The sequence below is a fragment of the Oryza glaberrima genome, chromosome 7 (genome assembly GCF_000147395.1).
Source record: "Oryza glaberrima chromosome 7, OglaRS2, whole genome shotgun sequence".
Classification (NCBI taxonomy): Eukaryota; Viridiplantae; Streptophyta; class Magnoliopsida; order Poales; family Poaceae; genus Oryza; species Oryza glaberrima.
Genome location: NC_068332.1, coordinates 2,508,638 through 2,530,589, shown reverse-complemented (window position 1 = coordinate 2,530,589; position 21,952 = coordinate 2,508,638). Strand labels below are relative to the sequence as shown.

The 21,952-nt window shown below is 45.9% G+C and overlaps 1 pseudogene; it reads left to right on the top strand.

Moving 5' to 3' along the window:
• The first annotated feature begins 1,524 nt into the window (after nucleotides 1-1,524).
• On the top strand, nucleotides 1,525-20,964 carry LOC127779283 (dof zinc finger protein 2-like; annotated as a pseudogene).
• The last annotated feature ends 988 nt before the right edge of the window (nucleotides 20,965-21,952 follow it).

The following is a 21,952-nucleotide window of genomic DNA, read 5'->3' as shown; positions in this document are numbered from 1 at the left end:
TCCTCACCCTCGCCGCCGCCGACGCCCCTCCCTTGCTCCCGCGTCGTCGCCGCCGCCGAACCTCCTCCCCCGCCTCGCCCCGCTGGACCTCCTCCCCCGCCTCGCCCCGGTTTCGGCTTGCCTAGAGCCAGAGAAGAGTGAGAAAGAGAGAAGAGGAAGAGAGAGAAGAGGGGAAAGAAAGAGGAGGCTGACATGTGAGGCCCACGTGGGTCCCATGCTGACTCAGCAGCCACGTAGGATAAAATCGGGATCAAAACCGCCGAGGGATCTATTGTGACCGGTTTTACATAGTTAAGGGACCTCGTATATCTGGTTTGCGGTTCGAGGACGTTTTTTATCCCGATGACAAGTTGAGGGACCTTCGGTGTACTTTTTCCTTTAGGGAAAACAAAGATGAAAAAAGAAAAGGGCCGGGCCTTGAAGAGGTCTGCTTGGACTAGAAAGCAAAAAGTGCACCGAAGGTCCCTCAACTTGTCATCGGGATAAAAAAACGTCCTCAAACCGTAAAACCAGATATGCGAGGTCTCTTAACTATACAAAACCGGTCACCCGAGGTCCTTCGGTGGTTTCTACCCTGGTTTTGGTCTACGTGGCGGCTAAGTCAGCGTGAGCCCCACCTGTCAGCGTGCCACATCAACTCTCTCTTTCCCATTCTTTTTTCTCTTCTTTTTTTTTCACTTCTATTTGCCGTGGGGAAGGAATGGGCGGTGGCGAGCGGGCTGAGCGGCGGCCGGCGGAGGCGGTGTGTGAGCGTGCGGCAGCCGACGAAGCGGAGTGGAGCGAAGGCGCGGAGCGGCGGTGGCGACAGGCGGGCGGGGAACGGCCGGTGGATGGGGAGCGGTGGCCAGTAGGCGGCGGTGACGGAGGCAGAGGCGGTGGAGGTAGTGGCCCCCTAGCGGCGAGCATGGTGGTCGTCGGTGTCGGCGTGCCCCGCTTCTCCCGGTGGTCGTCGGCATCGCCATGGTGGTCGTCGGCGTCCTCCTTGTCTCCTCCTTTGCCGCCAGATCCCGCCGAGGCGTGGTGGCCAGCGTCCTCCTCCTCCTCCTCCTCCGCCTCATCGACGGTGTGCCCCGCTTCTCCTCCCTCGCTAGCCGTCGGGACGATGGTACGACCCGCAGCGCCTGCCGCAACCTCCACGGCCACCTCCCGTGCGGCCACGAGCTCTGTGTCGGCATTGCCGACCGCCCCAGCAGTAGGCCCCTAGAGGTAGCCGCTGGCGGTCAGGTTCAACCCTCCAACTGGTCCCGCCTCCCCCTCCCGCCCGTCGCCAGCGGCCCCGCCGCGTTCTCGCCCGCAGCCACGTCCGCCGGCCTGCTCACCTTCCTGTCCGATGCATAGGGGCACAAGACGCTACTGCTCGCCAACCCAATCACGCGCCTCCTCGCTGCGCTCTCCATCACCCCCGACCCCACGCCTCTCCCCCACCGTCGGCCTGGCCACCGGCCCAACCTCCATCATTGCCGTCGTGCCCGGGGATGACCTCATGTCCCCTTTCGCCGTCAGGAACATCTCCGCTGTGGACGCATGTGGACACTGCGCAGCGGCGGCCACGGAGGTGGAGCAGGCGGCGGCGGCGCGTGGACGGAGGTGGCGTGGATGCCGCCGGAGGTGCACACGCAGTTCGCCGCGGCGGAGGGCGGGCGCGGGTTCGAGTGCACGGCGCACGGCAACTACGTCGTGCTCGCGCCACGCGGGCCCGTGGCCCAGGCGCCCACGAGCGCGCTCGTGTTCGACTCCCGCTGCGACGAGTGGCGTGGGCGCCGCCGTGCCCATACGTCGTCGTCGCGCATCACGGCCGGCACCGGCGGGACGGGAGTAAGAAGAAGCGGCGACAACACGACAACGGTCAGGCGACAGGGCGGGCAGGTAGAGTGGGAGCTGAGCCACATGTCGACGCATTCGGCGTGGAAGCCGTGGCCGCACCGGGGGAGGAACCTGGTCTCATCGCCCTCCTTGAACTCCGCGAGGCACACCACGCACTCGACGCCGTCGTCCTCCTCCTCCTTCGCTGCCGCCGCCGTCGTGCTGCGGCTGTACACTGTGACCGGCAGCGACCGTAGAACTTCCGGGTCGACCCCTCCTCCCCTTCCACCGTCCCTGCCATTCCCAGAGCGCCGCCGCTGCGACCGCCCCCGCCGCCCATGCCACCTGGAGAAAAGTGAAGAGAGAGAGAGGAGAAAGGGAGAGGAAGGGAAAGAGAGAGAGAGGGGGAGTTGTCAGGGTTATGGATACCACATACCTAATAGTAGTCGACTACATCTCGGCAGGACCCACCACATACCATGTCCTATACGAAAACTGACTTCAGATATGGAGGGAGTTCTGGATAAGGAAAGACAACCAGAGTTCTACTTGGAAACGATAAGGACTACTCGGATTGTATCCATATTGGTTTCCCTAATTCTACTTGGACAAGGGGACATCTATGGGTATAAATACAAGACCCCCTAGGAGGAGAGGGGACACGAGCCATCAACGATCAACACAGACAACACAAACGACCACCTCAATCAACACCCACCACAATACACGGGACAATATACAAGCCTACATATGCCAAGACAAGACGCCGGATATCGACTTCAGGGATAGGCACGGCTAGTCTTCTATGGTGTCTCCGGATACTGTCAGGAGAGACGAAAGCGCTATCTCTGATCTCGCCGGGCACGGATTCGAGGAGGAAGACTACCCTGTTGTCGACTACGAGTCAGACCTTCAGATCGTCATGTCGACAACAGTTAGATAGGCTATCCCACATATTGTACTGGTGTGATTATGGTGAATAAAGAGAAACACCGGCTCCGGCCAACAGGATGTAGGATTATTACCTGACAGTTTAGGAGCCCGAACTTGTATAAAAATCCTCGTCTCCGTCTCTTTTACCTCAGTCTCGCATATATCCTAGCACCGACGATCGCCATACTATGCAAATACCAGAATTGTGACATCAAACGTCGACAGTGGCGCGCCAGGTAGGGGAATTGTGGTGCTTCAGGATTTAGACGAGATGGGTTTAAGAGATGGATTCTCCAACAACAAGCTACTCGACGACTTCGGCTGTGGAGATCTAACCCGACCGGAGCATGTCTTCCGACGAGATCGGAACCATCATCGTCATCGACAACTTGGTCTATCGAGATCACCGAAGCCTCAAGATACGCGGCGTACCAAAAGATGTCAGATCATATGATGTTGAACGAGTACGCAATAAGTTAATTGGTAGATTGGTTTTTCAAATTGATCTACTAATTTTGTAGATACATCCGGCATGTATCTACAAAGGTACGCAATATTTTATATGCAATTTGTCGTACCTATTCAGATGATACAGCATTGTCAGATCTATAATTTATTATGTTTACCTAGAGCGTGTTTCTTATACAATATCCGTTGTGCAAGTACTTCCGACGATAGGCCAACTACGGTCTAACGCTTGGGGCTCACTCTGTTCTCTTATGTATAAATCATGCTTGTTTACGGTTTACATAATGCCTGATATTTACATCTGCTTGTTGTATCCTGATAATACTAGAAGATCCATGCAGTTTTTTGAGTACATACTCGTTATTATCTGCTATATATCTTGCCTTCTAGAAAATATTTTTCAAGAACAATTGAGCACTCAAGTAGGTTATGGTCGAGTACACTCCATTATCGAGAACATTCTTGACAAATGCGGAGTTATCGCACCCAACCTGCTAACGAAGACCGACGACCTATCTCATAGCACCGGCCATCGCTGGACTACTCGAGAAAAGGTTGTTAACTGATAATTCCTCGCGAACGCCGATGGCTTGATCACCCGGCATGATTGCAAACGGATATCCGGATATGCTATAAGTTGGGTATGTGAGTCATGCTGGCCACATGAGATACACATGTAATAAACCAACTCTAGCAACTTCCATTGGTGTTCGAGAGATGATTCTACACATTCGTTGGTTCTCGCACCAGTACGTAGCAATCTCTCACACCGCAACATCCATTGGTGCTCGAGAGATAATTCTACTCGCTCGCTGGTTCTCGCACCAGGACGTAGCAATCTCTCGCACCGCAACATCCATTGGTGTTCGAGAGATAATTCTACTCGCTCGCTGGTTCTCGCACCAGGACGTAGCAATCTCTCGCACCGCAACTTCCATTGGTGTTCGAGAGATAATTCTACTCGCTCGCTGGTTCTCGCACCAGTACGTAGCAATCTCTCGCACCGCAACTTCCATTGGTGTTCGAGAGATAATTCTACTCGCTCGCTGGTTCTCGCACCAGTACGTAGCAATCTCTCGCACCGCAACTTCCATTGGTGTTCGAGAGATAATTCTACTCGCTCGCTGGTTCTCGCACCAGTACGTAGCAATCTCTCGCACCGCAACTTCCATTGGTGTTCGAGAGATAATTCTACTCGCTCGCTGGTTCTCGAACTAGTACGTAGCAATCTCTCGCACCTTAACTTCAGATGGTTGAGGAACAGCTACGACTGGTCTTCGACCGGCAGCGTAGCGGTCCTCGTACCACGACTCCAAATGATCGAGAGACACCTACTCACCGGTTCTCAACCAGTTGATCGTAGTGATCTCTCGTACATTTGCTTCTAGTTCCCACTATTTCCACTTTAAGTGGTCGAGTTACGACTACTACCTGGTTCTCGACCAGCGGTGTAGCGATTCTCCCACTATTTCCACTTCAAGTGGTCGAGTTACGACTACTACCTGGTCCACAACCAGCGGTGTAGCGACTCTCCTACTACCTCTATTTCAACAAAGTTGATAGCAGGTACACAATATCGCCAAGTGTTTTACCCAGAGATCGCTTACCACGATGACACCTAGCGTTGAAACCTATCCTACTGTCCCTTTACGCTGTCTTGACAAGGCCTCCAAGGAACCTAAGGGAACTTCGGCTGGGGACGCCCAGAGCCGATAAGGCCTTGTCGGATCCTGTAGAGACAAAAGACCATGTAAGATCTGGTCGTGTAAGAGTTCTCGCCGTGCGTATTAACCAAGCCGTGTAATCGGAAACTGAGCTTTCCAAGTTCACGGCTGGAGGCTAGGATCAGCGCTTATTCAACCAAGGCAGGTCAAGGGTCCAAGAGCCTTATCCTCCGAGAACGATTCTCCGACAACAAGGCTAGGGGCTAGGGAGAGTGTATGACTCTACAAACTGACTGATCGAAGTCGGTAAGAGAGAAGACGCTCATACACAAAACATTGGTCGGTAAATTTAATTCATTTTCAATTTACCATACATATTATAACATGTCACCCTTTGAGCATTCGCTTGGGGGCTATTTCTATCTAATATTCTTTTCTGAGTATTGATTTCAGGAAAATTCTATTCGACATTGACGAAGACTCCATGTCTCTATGGTTCTACACCTAGATCGACTAAGGCGAGTACGACAAATGTCGATAAGGCTCCGTCGCAGACTCTACGCCTTCTCGATCACTCGAGAACAGTTGCTGGATCTCGACAAGGAATACGGAATGAAGAGATGGTGTATCCGCCGAGATAAAATTTCTTGACTTCAATCCAAATTCTCGATTACAGCAAGACGGGAGACTTAGTCGTACGCTATGTACTTCCTTGGTTGACATCGGAGATTGACTCAGACAAACCCTTTAGGTGCCCGCATGAGGCTAACAAAGGAAGTCTAACGTTATCTTTGAACTCACCGAGAACGGTCACATGAGCTCGATAACAGTTACTCCAAGGTCTGCACGCGGTTGAGAATATGAATTCGTTTATTTGCATTGAAGTCGGGGGATACTGTCAGGGTTATGGATACCACATACCTAATAGTAGTCGACTATATCTCGGTAGGACCCATCACATACCATGTCCTATACGGAAACTGACTTTAGATATGGAGGGAGCTCCGGATAAGGAAAGACAACCAGAGTTCTACGTGGAAACGACCAGGACTACTCGGATTGTATCCATATTGGTTTCCCTAGTTCTACTTGGACAAGGAGACATCTATGGGTATAAATACAAGACCCCCTAGGAGGAGAGGGGACACGAACAATCGACGATCAACACGATCAACACGGACAACACAGACGACCACCTCAATTAACACCCACCACAATACACGGGACAATATACAAGCCTACATACGCCAAGACAAGACGCCGGATATCGACTTCAGGGATAGGTACGGCTAGTCTCCTACGGTGTCTCCGGATACTGTCAGGAGAGACGAAAGCGCTATCTCTGATCTCGCCAGGCACGGATTCGAGGAGGAAGACTACCCTGTTGTCGACTACGAGTCAGACCTTCAGACAGCCATGTCGACAACAGTTAGATAGGCTACCCCACATATTGTACTGGTGTGATTATGGTGAATAAAGAGCAACACCGGCTCCGGCCAACAGGATGTAGGGTTATTACCTGACAGTTCAGGGGCCCGAACTTGTATAAAAATCCTCGTCTCCGTCTCTTTTACCTCAGTCTCACATATATCCTGGCACCGACGATCCCCATACTATGCAAATACCAGAATTGTGACATCAAACGTCGATAGGAGTGATGACGTGGCATGCTGACAGGTGGGTCCCATACTGACTTAGCCGCCACGTAGACCAAAACCGGGGTCAAAACCACCGAAGGACCTTGGGTGACCGGTTTTCTATAGTTAAGGGACCACATATATTTGGTTTTGCGGTTTGCGGTTGTTTTCGTATCTCGGTGACAAGTTCAGGGACCTCTGGTGCACTTTTTCCGACTAGAAATAGACAGCCGAGGTAAATGGATACAATGGGCGTGGGTCTAATGCGCGAACGCACACTAGCGTCGAACCTAGCGAACAGAAAACGACAAAAAGAAAAACGGAGCCGCGCAAAAAAAAAATGTTTTCCGGTTTCTCGTTTTCCTTTCACGTGATGGTAAAAGATAAACTTTTCCTTTTTTATCCTTTTTCTGTTATGAGGTTTGATCAGATTATTATACTTTTTTTGAAAAATATCTTAGTATTTTTATTTTTAGTAAAATTTATGCACTAAACTTTTTAATTATAGATATAATTTGTATATAAAGTTTGTATATACAAACTCTATATATAAAGTCTACATATATATAATCTATATATATATATATATATATGAAGTATATATATTCAAAGCCCATATATATAAAGTTTACATATATAAAGTCTCACTATATATAGAAAAGTTTCCACGGAAATTATTTGTATAGAAAATTTCCGTTAAGAAGATATAAAAAATACTATGTATAACGAAAAAAGGAATCTGAGAAATAAACAGAAGCGAAGGAAAGAAACAGAAATACTTATTATGGAAGAATCACGTAAAAGATACAACGGATTACAGAAGAGAATAACGTAAAAGAAGGGAAAAAATGAAAACGGAAGAAAATGACGTGTCATCCTGTTTCACGTGTCCCTTCCGACTGATTCGCCGGACACGAACGTTCGTGTATTACCCTTTTCGTTGATTTGCTGCATTTGTCGGAGCCGGAGCTTGATTGCACTGCTTCGGCCACCCGCTGCCCGTTGTAGGCATTCCGGATTCTCGCGCTGCGGCGAACATACACAGTTACGTTCAGATCTGGCAGGTTTTTGCCGAGCAACGGCAGTAGCTCAAGCTGTGCAGTTCGCGGGTCTTCCGGCGCGCTAAGTGCCTCGTCCAACTTCTTCTGCTCTTCTTGCTTGTCTAGAACTGCCTTGTTATATATGGCCACTTTCTCTGCCAGGGGCCTCCGTATCATAGCGCAGCAGTGTTCTTGGCGGTGTACGTGTGCCGAACACATCGAACAGAGGACTCAGGGAAGAGGAGAAAAAAAGGTGAAGGTCAACGCAACTTGTCGATCCTCGTCCTGGATGGGATGGTGTGCGGCGCAGCTGCGTTATGCGCGCGGTCTGCCGCTTCAGTCCGGGTCAATTAAGGTGGGCAGGCATAATGCGGGTTAGGCCATTCACAAGGTGCGCATGTGGCGTTCCGAGTTCCGACTGGGCAGAGGGAACCGAATATATTCAGTGCCACCTCCTTCACCAGTGGAGCAAAGCAAAGACCGCGTAGCCAAACTATCCCATCGGTTCCTCATCAGTTTTTGTAGATACAACCCACACTAATGCTCTGTACCGCCAAGGAAGAGGGGGAGAGAGAGAGGGATGTGTCGTTGTCCTTGTGCTCCACACTGCCGAGCTCGTCGTCCAGCGAAGGGGAGGAGGGCGACCGGATGCCGTCTCTCACTGTTGAAGCTCGCCGGCTCGATGGGGAAAGCGACAGAGAAGAAGAGGCCGTGGCCGAGGACGATCCGTGGAAGGGGACAACTGATATAGGTTGATCCAGCTCATTCCATAGCCGAGGAGTTCGCTGATGTTGCCTTGAACAGCCAGCGAGGAGAGGGGAGATCTGATGAGCCAAGGCCGAATCTAGCCGCCCCGCTGCTGCTCTGCCTGGCTGCGTGAGGAAGCCAAGGTCCGCGCCGACCTCCGTGAGGACGAACGCGCCGCTTGGCTCGGCTCCGCGAGGATGAGCGCGCCACGGCTCGTCTTGGCTCCACAAGGAAGACGAGGTCCGCGGCAACCTCTACGAGGACGATCGCACCGCCGCTCAGCTCGGAGCTCCTTGTCCGCCACAGCAAGGGGAAGGAGGCGTTGGTTGGGGTTTGCAGAGGTGCACACTACTACGAAAACCATTTTTCGTGGCGGCCATTTTAGATTTTTGCTGGCGGAATTTGCAGCCGCCACAAAGCAAAGGCCAGTGAAGATCAAAATCTTCGCTAGCGGTTATTGACCGCCAGCAAAAATCCATTTTTGCTGGCGGTCATTTTAAGCCAGCCGCCAGCAAAAATACATTTTCGCTTGCGTTGGCTTAAGACGGCTGCCAGCGAAAATCTATTTTCGCTTGCGTTGGCTTAAGACGGCTGCCAGCGAAAATCTATTTTCGCTGGCAGCTATGTTAAATCGGCCGCTAGCAAAAATGGATTTGGGAAAAAAAACACGCATGCAGCTGCCCAGCCGCCAGCGAAAATACCCATGAAGGCACCCATTGATTCATTAATTTCAAATCCACATCTAGATTCGCTGCTCATTTCCAAATTCAAACACGAAATACAAAATCATCATCAGCACAGATCAAACATCATTTACACAATCAAACATGATTTACTCAGATCCAAACATGTGCATCATCTGGAACAACATGTAAAAAGAAAAAGAAAAAAAATCAAATCTAGCTGACGGCGGCGGATCCGGCCTCGCCGCGGCCTGGCGGCAGCGGATCCCGCCTCCCCGCGGCCCGGCTGCGGTGGATCCTGCCTCCCCGCGGCCCAGCGGCAGCGGATCCGGCCTCCCTGCGGGCCACCACCCGCTCCCGAGCGCCACCGCTCCCGCGCCCGAGAGCCGCCGCCGCGGCGCCGCCTCCCGCCACCGTCGCTCGCCCGCCTACCGTCGCTGCCGCGCACCCGCCTCGCGTCGTCGTCGCCACGCCAAAACCGCCGCTGCCGACTGTGGGGTGGGAGGAGCTAGTTGGTGAGGATGGATGGCGCCGGCGGTGGTGGAGAAGAGAGGGAGGAGAGACGCAAAGGAGAGAAGGGAGGGAGGGGAGCTGGAGAGAGGGGGCGGGTGGGTGGTGGACTGGTGGTGGTGGTGGTGGGCCGCGTGGTCTATATTAATAGATGGTGGTCCATCTATGCAAGCGGTCCTTCTACCGCCAGCGAAAATCTATTTTCGCTGGCGGTTGCTTAAGTAGGCCCCCAGAAAAAATAATTGCATTTTCCCTACCGGTCTGTATAACACAACCGCCAGCGAAAATTATCCATCTTCGATAGCGGTGCACCTAAGTGACCGCCAGCGAAAATAGACATATCTTCGCTGGCGGTCAGTGCCCCTTACCCCCTCGTTACAATTTTGCTAGCGGTTTTGGCATTTTTCTGCCAGCGAAAATCATAGACCAACGCCATGAAAAATCGTTTTTCTAGTAGTGGCAGTGGATTGGGAAAAGCATAAAGTCACCACAGATGACTGTGTTTTAGAGAGGAGAGGAAGACTGAGCCGGCATGTCTTGAGATTGATGAAGTCACCACAGACGCCTCGCTGTCGACGGGTATGTCGTCTACCACTGAAAGAATAATTAGCCGTAAATGCGAGCACCCGTGTCAAATCTAGGATTTGAACTCGGGTGGGCTAGTTCCACCACAAGGAACTTAACCAGTTGAGCTATGCTCACCTCGCGGAGAGAGAGATTTTTAATGTACACGAAATGAGAAAGCTCATTAGTTTATAATTAATTAAGTATTAATAATTTTAAACTTTAAAAGTGAATTTCTTTGAATGTTAACGGAAAACGAGATAGTTAAATTAGTTTGGTGTTGAAAAAAAAAACTGGGTCTTGAAAAGTATTATTTGCGAGAGCTGATAGGGTAAAATTTGAGTACCGCACGAACTGTGGGTGGAATCAAACTGAAGCACGCGATTTGCCTGCTGGCCTTCCTACCGATTCCTTGTTGTCTACAGTAGTGAGAGCAAAAGTCTACCGATATAGCCATATAGGGTTTGAGTAGCGAGATTAGGGTTTTCATAGTGCGCTCAGGTGTCATTTGACCTGAGCGTGCCAGGTCAGAGATTCGACTCCACCTCAACATAGAGTCGAATCTACTTAAAAACAAATCTCTTACTACGATGAATTAGATATGTATATGTTTAGATTTTTCTACCACGATGTTGATTTATTTTTAGACGGAGAGAGTAATAGTACAGTAATACTCTCTCTGTTTCAGAAAATAAGTCGTTTTGATTTTGATCAAAATCAACCTGCTTCAATTTTGACTAAGTTTATAGAAAAAAATAGTAACATTTTCAACGCAGGACAAATATATTATATTTAATAAAAACTAATTTGGTATTGTAAATATTATTATATTTGTCTACAAACTTAGCTAAACTTTTCGAAAAAAAAATTAAAGTATACGGACACACATTTGAAGTATTAAACATAGGCTAATAACAAAATAAATTACAGATTCCGCCTGTAAACTGCGAGACGAATCTATTAAGCCTAATTAATCCATCATTAGTAAATATTTACTGTAGCACCATATTGTCAAATTATGACGTAATTAGGCTCAAAAGATTCGTCTCGCAATTTACATATAAGCTGTGTAATCGATTTTTTTTCGTTCATATTTAATGCTCCATGTATATGTTCAAATATTTTTTTAAACTGATGTGTCCAAATATTTGATGTAACATAAAAGTTCCATGATCTGCAACGGAACGAATAGTAAAGATCAAGATTATTTCCAGAGAGAGCGTGAGCAAACTGACCGGCCGGACAGTAGGTAAGCCGGCCAGTAGGCAAGCGAGTCGGGTGAAGTTTGAACCATCGATCAGTAAGTAGGCTGCCTTGTTTTTCTGCATCTTATCCCTCCCAAGTCCCATCGCTATGCTCCAGTGCGTCGCTACAGGCTAGGAGTAGGAGTTTAGGGAGTGTTTAGGCCTGGTTTATTTCTCAACTTTTTCTTTAAACTTTTAACTTTTACATCACACTAAAACTTTTCTACACACATAAACTTTTAACTTTTCCATCACATCGTTACAATTTCAATCAAACTTTTAATTTTGGAGTGAACTAAACACACCCTTAGTTCACTCCAAATTGGAACGATGTGACGGAAAAGTTGGAAGTTTGTGTGTAGGAAAGTTTTGATGTGATGGAAAAGTTAAAAGTTTGAAGAAAAAGTTTAGAACTAAACTCGGCCTTAGTTGTTTGGCCAAAATTTTCTCCAGTGAGCCGCTACAAAATAAATTATAGATTCTACTTGTAAAATTATAGATTCTACTTGTAAACTGCGAGACAAATCTATTAAGCCTAATTAATTCATCATTAGTAAATATTTACTGTAGCACCATATTGTTAAATCATGGCATAATTAGGCTCAAAAGATTCGTCTCGCAATTTACATGCAAACTGTGCAATTGGTTTTTTTTCGTCCATATTTAATGCTCCAAATTTGATGTGACGGAATTTTTGGAAGTTTGAAGATAACTTTCAAACACAGCCGCATCATTGCTGGACACGTCTATCAATATTGGACCTGCATATCTACGGCCGTGTTTAGTTTCCTCCTATTCCCAACTTTCCATCACATCATATCACATAAAAACTTTTCTACACACATAAACTTCCAACTTTTTTTTCAAACGCCCAACTTTCTTCAAACTTCTAACTTTTTTCAGGAACTAAACTCACCCTGCATTGCAGGGAACGACGACCTTTCTGCTCGTATCCTATCAATCTCATCACCGCCTGCACACGTTACTTTCACTCCTGTACCCCCTCCGTCCAAGAAAAAGACAATCTAAGAGGAGAATGACCCCTCTAGATGAATCTGGATAACCCTCTGTCACATCTTTTTCTAGGTTGTTTTTTTTTTTTACGGAGGGAGTAGTTCGGGTAAGAGTACAGTACACACGTTACTTCTACTCCTGCAGGAGTATGTGATGGTACGTGTATTTTTTTTTCTTTTTGTGTGTGCCTACTTATAATATGGAAAAAAAAGGGGAAGGCCTATTAATTTAGACCATATAGTTTGCGTATATAAGCAATATAGAAGAGAGTAGTGTGGGAAAATTGTAAAATGAAAAGTAATAATAAACTATATAGTGGACCATTGTTTTTATCATGGTTTCAATTTAGTCGAGATTTTATATTACTGAAATAAATATTTAGTCAGTCAGTGGCTTAACAATGCCTGCTAGTCAGTCGAGCTGGCGTATGGCGATGGCGATGGTGACCACGAAAGCAGAGGCAAGGATGAATGATGATGACGCCGATGCATATCTCAAGCTCGTAGTTCCTCTCTCCTGCCAACGTCGTGCTTTCGCATGGATGCATGTCCATGGGCCGTGCTCGGTTTCTTTTTTCAAATTTTTTGCATGCATGCACACCGACAAGTTAGGAATGCTCACGTACGTTCAAAATTTGAGATGTACATTAGTAGTACATACCACTTTTTTTTAAGACTACATACCACTTTTTTTTAAGACTACAAGTATATACCGTTATCTCTAGAGTAGTATATGCCACCTGTTCTAGATTTGTAGTATATACCACATTTCTAAATTAGGAGGGTATACTGTTCTCTCTTTTTTTCAGTATGTATTTTTTTCAGAATGTAAAGAGTTAGTATATATGCATTCCTCATTGAAGATCTCTTTGTTTGGTCTGTATGTACTGCATTTCAAGTTTAATGAGTTATATACTCATTTTTTCGTTAAAGGAGTATAATGCTCCTTTGGTCAGTATATACTACTACGTTTCTCATTGAAGAATTTTTTGCTTGGCCAAGTATATTCTGCTTTTCTTTTTTTATAAAAAGAGTTAATTTCACTTTGCGCCATGTTTTATTGCCAAAGTTTCACTTTGGACCACCCTTTATCTAATCTTTTTACTTTGGACTAGGTAACTTTACCTTTGTTGCACAATGGACCACCCCAAAACACATTTTTATTTCTTCGATGACTTCGAGCAAATTGTTAACGACATGCCAGCAAACTTTCATACCTATATACATGACATACTTTTGTCGAAAGAGACGCTAGACATCACAAGCGAAAAGAGTTAGGGTAGTCCATTGTGCAACAAAGGTAAGGTTACCTAGTCCAAAATAAAAAGATTACGTACAGGGTGGTCCAAAATAAAACTTTGGTAATAAAACATGGTCCAAAGTGCAATTCACTCTTATAAAAATTGCACTATGTAGCTCTCTGCTTTTTGGTCTTTTGCTGCTTCAGATAAGTAGAGTAATTTCTTCACGTACTTTAAATGGCGGCCGTTCTACAAGAAAAAATTAAAATATTATATCAAATATCAATTGGACGCATCAAAGTATCGGTTAATTAATTGCTAGCCAAATACATGTAATACCAGATAGAAAGCCTTAATCTCTATATCCCCGCTGACATATCGATCGGTTAGCCGGGATCAAGAGGGTAGTTTATGCAGTTCTTTCTAGAGTACTAGTATATACCACTTGTTCTAGATCTATAGTATATACCACTTTTCTTTCTAAATTTGTATACTGAATTTTTTGTTGGAGTATATACTGTTCTTTTTCTCTGGAGTATATACTGTTCTTTTTTTCAGTATGTACTATCTTTCAGTGTAAAAAAGCCAGTATGTACCGCTGTATTGAAAAAATTCAGCATATCTATGGAAAATGCAGTATATACTTTTGTCTAACAAAGTTCAGTATGTACTTCTATAAAAAAAATCAGCATATACCCCTCTATGGAAAAAATCAGCATATTTATGGAAAATGAACTATATACTAGTATTGTCTAACAAAGTTCAGTATATACCTCTCCATAGAAAAACTCAATATTATCACTCCATATAAATGCAGTATATATACAAAGTTAAGTAAATACTTCTGTTAGAAAAAAAATTCAGTACATATCCCTGTATGGAAAGCATATTCTTCTGGAGAAAAAAAAAATCATTACATACCCCTACTGGAAATAAAGCAGCATACACCCTCTCTAAGGAACATGTAGTGTATATGTCTCTCGGTAAAAATTAAATAAATTAGCACACATACACCTCCGGGAACAGTGCAGTTATATATACAGAGACTAGCATAGCAATCAAAGTAGCATATAAACATTCATGTGTAAAAGCAGGCAACAGCATATAATTTACCAAAAAAAAAAACAGCATCTACAGGAAAAAAAAATAACATCTGAAACTAAAAGCATGCATGGACCGAACTACGTAAACATATTCCTTCTCTATAGACATCAAGATATTCAATCACAGGCATCAAAATTTCTGGGATATATCTTTGACAATTTCGATAAACTGGTTCTCTTCTCTTGTGCCCCTGCAAACAAGAAAAATTTAGACGTCGTGCGTCGATCTGGCCGTAGAAATACACCGATACTAACCTGCTGTTTTGGATGATCTCCGCTACTATGACCCATTGATTATGCCACGGTTGCCCTGCTCATGCACTCCGCCGACCCGCCTCTCCTCCAGTGACACCAATGGGTGGCAGCATCTCCAGGTCGATCACCCTCATGCTTCAGCATCTGCGGAACGCCGATGAGATCGATTACGGCGTCGCCGCCTGGGAACGCCAACGAGATCGAGTTGTTTGATCGAAACAGGATCGATGTGGGCGTCTGTTCCGATTATGGGGGTATAATTAACAACTACGAGAATTATTTCCTTTTCACATAAATGGAAACGGGTTTATTGTGTACGCACCCGTTAGAAGAGCCGAATAGAGGACCTAGAGCAGGTTGCGGATGAACGGTGGATGGAGAGGGAGTATGTACTTCTAGGAGTATAAAATCATTTTCCTATAGGGTAAATCATATATGAACGGAAGTAGTTCATATGAACCATAAATCTTGACCGTTGAGGGGTACCAAGATACGTGCGCAAGTGGCTAAGAGTTAGGAGGGTTGAGTTCTACTTAGCAGGACTGTTCCTTTCTTAATTACACTAGCAAACAGTCATAGTGCTCACGTACAAGTAGTACAGAGATGCTTTTTTTTTTGCACACTTCAAGCACAGACTTGTTTTGTCTTGTCACTCATTCATGCCAATCTTATATTTTTATTAAAATTGGAAGTTTGGATGAAATTAGAACGATGTAACGTAAAAGTTAAAAGTTTGTGCGAGTAGAAAAATTTTGATGTAATGAAAAAGTTAAAAGTTTAAAGAAAAAGTTGGGAACTAAACCAGGTCCAACTAGCCAGGAGAGTTGGGAAGACTAGCTGCGTAGCTTTTTTCCCTTGATCCGACATTCACTGTGCAAAACTAATTTTATAAATTTACTTATATATTTGGGTTAGTAAATATTGCTAATTAGATGATCTAATCGATTTTTGCATGTCAAGTGATACTATCTAATCTCAAAATTGGCTCTTTACCGGTGGTACACTAGTATTATGGCTGGATTACATTACTTTTGTAATTACAATTAGCATTACTAGATTGGTTGGTTAGAAAGACATATACGCACCAGACATGTTGATTGGCAGTTAATGGATACCAAAATTGACCAAAGTACGTATATATCAAAATCTGGGTACATTAGTTGATGGGCCACATGCTATCTTATCTCACAGACAATATTTTCTCTAGACATTATTTTCTCTAGATTATAGAAAAATAGGTTTATGATGTAGGATATATTTGTAGAAATATCAGTCATGTATTTTTTTATTTCAATAAATCCCAAGTGATATATCATTTTCAGACATCACTTTAAATGTCATTTTCACAATATATCATGTTTGGGTGGTGAGTGGACATTCATGGTGATATATTTTCTAAGCAGACTATAACAAAATGAGATGTTAGCATATAGATGTAAAAAAATTACCAGACATGCATTCTTTTATTTTAATACACGCCAAAGTGATATAGCACAGTTATATATAACCGATAGACACAGTGACCAACTGACAAAAACTGGTAGTATTTTACAACATGCCCATTTCATCACCAAATGTGATTTAGTATGCGTTCGAACTAGCTGTTATGGCACGCGAGACGATATAAATCATTAGCGAATATAAGTTTTAAAAATAGATTTATTTGATTTTTTAAAAAAAACTTCTATATAGAAATCTATTACAAAGAAACATACCGTTTTAGCATATTGAAAACGTGCTCACATTAAGTGAGAGATTTATTCAACAAAAACTCACTAACGTGCAAAGTGAAGTTGTGCATGAGAAAAAGGAATGTGAAGTTGGGAAACTTAAGAACATGTCCTAAATCATTTTTGCAAAGTGATGTCCGAAAATAATATTGCAAAATGATTTCAATCACAGGCATGTGACGTCGGCTTGGCTAGACACAAGATAAAGTTTTGACCAAACAGGGACTTTGGTGTCAGGATGTGGCCATGTGGGTGTGGCAGTTGTACAGCTAACTTGTACCACGCAAATGAGCATGCATATATCTCTCTATAGGAATGTAACGGAGTAGGTACATCTTACACCTGCATTAGGAACATAATAGATCAAACACATCCCTGTACAATGCGTACATGTGTCAGGCATATGACTGAAGTGCATATGAACTATGGTCCATAGTGTGTAAGAAATCTTAATAATATTATATAATTGAAGAATCTTTTGTAAATCCTATAAGGAGTTTAGTGTGTTTTTTTTATAAATAATGCTATCATGAAGCATAATATCCAGCATTTGTCTGAAAAGGAAACGTGCCCTTACATACATAGAGAATAAACACATCTACACCTTAGCCCATCGCACCACCAAAGTCAACTGCCTTCTTACCATTCCTGCTGTCATATGAGCCCCTCTTATGTTCCCCCTGTCCTCCTCAGCTTATAAGCAAATTTAATTTTATTTTACATAGTAGAAATAGATCTGTAAATAAAGTATTGGCAGGAAAAGATATTGTTAATTAGTTAAAAAGTTTATTTGCAAAAGAACAATAGTTTTTTATTACCTTCTATAATTTTACTTATTATTACAAAGTCTTATATGTAAAATAACATGTTTTTTTTTTCATTTTGCTCTTCTCGTAATTTGATCCGGTGCAAATAGGACTGGACGAAAAATTCATGACTCGTTAGCTCGCTCGGCTCGTTTGAAATTGTTAACGAGCTGAGCTAGGGTCTTAGCTCGCGAGCCAAACGAGCTGCAGTAGCTAGTCACGTGTCTGCACTCCCATTAAAAAGTAGTGTACTCCCACCAAATTACAGGTCCACAGCCAAGCAGCAAGTCTACGGCCCAGCAGTAGGCCCACACGCATGCACATCACAAACCCTAGGCAAGCAAGTAGAACACACAAACGCAGGCCTTATTTAATCTCCAAAAACTTTTCGCAAAAAACATCACATCGAATCTTTAGACATATGTATGGAGCATTAAATATAGATAAAAAAAGCTAATTGTACAGTTTGTATGTAAATCGCGAGACGAATCTTTTGAACCTAATTAGTCCATGATTAGTTATAAATGCTACAGTAACCCATATGTGCTAATAACGGCTTAATTAGGCTCAAAAGATTCGTCTCGCGGTTTCCAGGTGAGTTATGAAATTAGTTTTTTCATTCGTGTCCAAAAACCACTTACGACATCCGGTCAAATGTCCAATGTGACACCCAAAAATTTTCATTTCACCAACTAAACAGGGTCATGGTCACACACAAACCACGCCACCACCGCCGTTGCTCGTCCTATGCTTGTGTCGTTGCTCACCTCTGTGCGTTACAATGGCCCCGTCGCCCGCATGTGCAAGTGCCGCCTCCCGCTGTTGCTCTTCTTCCCACGACATCCAGAGCGTGCGCCTCCCTTTTCCTCTCCTTCCCCTGATGCGTGTGTGTTGCTGTCTGCCGCGGAATCACCGTCCGAGGCGATATAGAGTAGGAGGACGAGGAGCAAGCACCACTTCATGCGCGCGCGCCGCCGTTCGCCACAGAATCGTCGTCCGAGGCGTCATGGAGGAGGAGGAGCCTGCCATCAACAATGGAACAGAGGCACCGGGAAACAATGGCCAGGCTTGCGAGCCAAACGAGCTGGCTCGAGTTTTCCAACGAGCCGAGCCGAGCTAGGTTTTCAGCTCGTTAGGATAATAAACCGAGCCGAGGCTCAATATCCACCCCTAGGTGCAAATGACCATTTGGCCTAAGTAGCACAGCCAGCCCATTAAGCCTACCAACATGAGATGTGCAGTGCCTCTTTTATCTCTCTCGCCATAACGCTAACGCCGTCGCTTCCCTCATGTGTTGACTCGCTCGCTTTGATGGTTGTCGTCGCTTGTCTGCAGTTATTGCCTAGGGGAATTGACACTCTGGTAGATTGAAACTATGCACTTTCTATTACCTTCCTCCTTGGTGTGCAGCCGCTGGCATACGTTGTCCATCTCGATCTTTCGGTCCCAAAAGCTTCAGATGTCAAATGTAGGCAATGACCGACGATATCAACCTCCTTCGCGTGTGTCGGCAAGCTTCCCTTTGTGGCTCCATCGGTTCTCGGCGATGAGCTATTGCTTGTTGCCATCTGACTATCTATTAGTTCTGTTGTGCAAGGCAGATGGCGATAACAGGCAGATAGGGATGCCGGTACTCCCTCCATTCGCAATTGATCGTCACATTGTGTTTGTGCAACAGTACTAAGAAAAAAAATAAATTGAGAGACAGTTAACTTTCAGAAAACCACAACGCCGTAATGTCGGTTGGATGGCCCACGCATGCACGCTAGCAGCGCATGCCAAATGACAAACTAATCACCCACTAATTACTGTGCATTAAAATCATATGCTTGCATCCAACCAGTAATCTCTCCTCGCTGAATTCTTGAATGCATGCACATGAGAAAATAGGAATTCCGCTGGCTCCACATGTTATGGGACGATCAATTTTTTTTTTTTGATAATAGGATGATTAATTGTGAATGGAGGGAATATGTTTTTTTAATTTCCTAGCTAATTCATATTTTTTTCCTCGGGAAATGCTCGTCCAGACCTCACTTTTTTCTCCAGGTGTTTATAGCGAGATGTGGATTGGACGGTGCTGCGGATTACTATATCCAACGGTACATATTAAATTTGTGTTGCATCGAACGGTCATTATTCAACAGATGGCGTGGCTTATTCTACGATCAAAGCAGAATTCACCTTTCACTTGGATAGATAGAGGGCTCATTCCCCTGAAGAAATTAGATGCCGCGGGCGCTAGAGGCCGCGCCAGCCGGACCTCCAGTTGCGGCCGACACGGTGAACGCCGAGTTGTAACCTCATCATCGGCGCTGCGAGGTTTTCCACGATAGATGTCTCGCGCCGTGCGCTCCTGGTTTATTGTATACCCCCTCCACCACGATGGATTCGTACTTTTTTTTTTAAAGAGTAAAGTACATGGCTGGTTCTTAAAGTTGGAGCGAGGTGTCACTCAGTTCTATGATATAGGAAAATCGTCATTCGAGTCCGCGATCTTATTTAAGTGAATCATTTAGGTCTAAAGCGCCTCTGATTGGGTTGACTTGCTTATGTGGCCGTTCACGGTGGCAACATACTTGCATTTTAGCCCCCCACATCTTGGCTCCCCCATTTCTGATCCAACCATTCTCCCCCAAATCCTCCACCTGTGTGATTTCTAGGGTTAGCGATTGCAGCGGCGATTGGGGTGGTGGTGGAGACGTGGCGACGGCCACGAGGACGACAGCGACGATGAGGAGGGAGGCGCGTATGACGGCAACGGCACGGGAGAACAAGCGCTCGTCGTCCTCGTGGTGTCATCGGTGGCCGCGTCGGCCTCCAACTCCACGGCGGTGTCCGGCTTGGTCCCCGTGGGGCTGGCGGCTAAGAACCTGAAGCTGATGCACGAGGGCGCGCAGGACCTCAACCTAGCGTTCCCGCAACACCACGGCCACGCCCTGCAGTCGCTGGAGTTCACGGCGTTCCCGAGCTTGGAGAGCAGCAGCATGTGCAACCTCGAAGGCAACCTGGCGACGGTGAATGGCGCCGGCGGCAGGGGCAGTGTGGGTGCGTGTTCTCGGCGATGGAGTTGCTGAGGAGCATCAGCTACTACATTCCTCTGCCTCAGATGGGGTCGCTAGGGATGTCGGCGGAGTATGCAGCGGCGAGGTTACATCTCGGCGAGTTCCGCATGCTGCCACCGCGACAGCAGCAGCAGCAGCAACAAGGTCAGACCGTGCTCGATTTCTCCCAAGACACGCACGGCGCGGGTGCAGGCGGCGGCTCCGGGGTGTTCGGCGCGTGCAGTGCTGGGTTGCAGGAGAGCGCGATGGGCATTTTGTTGTTCCCCTTCGAGGCTTGAAGCCGGTGGTGAGCGCTATGGCTGGCGACACGAACAGCGGCGGTGATCATCAGCACGACGACGGCAAGAACCATGCAAGGTGGCGATGGCGGCGTCATCGGTGGCCATGAGACCACAGGGTTCTAGAATAGCAGCATGCTCGGCAACGGCAACAGCAATGGCGGCGGCGATTCTTGGTAAGGTGGTGCGAGCTGCTTGCCCGCCGCCCCCATGCATGGCTCATGCATGCACGCGTGGTGGTCAGCAGCTAGCAGCATGTGGAGATAGAGAAATGATGCACGACGTAAAACAACAAGCATTCCGTTCAAAAAAGAATCTTATCTTAATTATCGCTATTATCTAAAACTAATTCAGTTAGTTAGAGTCTAAAACAGGTTAGTTAGGACTTAAGCGCTCCCGGAACCGCGCCCCAGTAGCTTCGCCTTAACTTGTCGAAGGAAATCTGGACATGGACGGGGAAGTAATCCGTCCGAGTCCGACCCGGACCCGTCGTGCAGATGCACGACGTTGTTGCCGATCGCATGCACATGCCACTCCGACCCGGGTCGATCACGTACTCCGTTGCACGACGACCGACCGGCGTTGCCGTGCGTGGGTGGACAAACCAGCTCGTCTTGTATCTCGTACCATCAAATCGAAATCAAAATTAACCAAAATCAGATCAAATCAAATCATCTTCTCGTCTCGCTCGCCTCCCTCCTTTCTCTCCCGCGACTCTACTATTCCTATCTTGCCAGCGACCGCCATCAATCTCTCCTAATGCTTCTTCTAATTTCCAATGTACTACCTACTCCCTCCGTTCCAAAAAAAAAAACCCCTAGATTTCCGTGTCCAATGTTTAATTGTCCGTCTTATATAAAAATTTTTTATAATTAGAATTTTCATTGTTGTTAGATGATAAAACATGGTTAATACTTTATGTGTGACTTGTCTTTTTAATTTTTTTTCATAATTTTTTCAAATAAGACGGACGGTCAAACGTTAGACACGGAAACGCGGGGTTTGTCTTTTTTTTTTTTGGAACGGAGGGAGCATGTCCCATATTGATTGGGTTCATCAGCTCCTCTCATTTATTTCGAAATAAATTTATTTTTGAGTAATAATTGTATCGAAGTTTACAAAAGTAGGGAATAATTGTATTAAGAGTAAATAAAGTGAGTAATAGTTG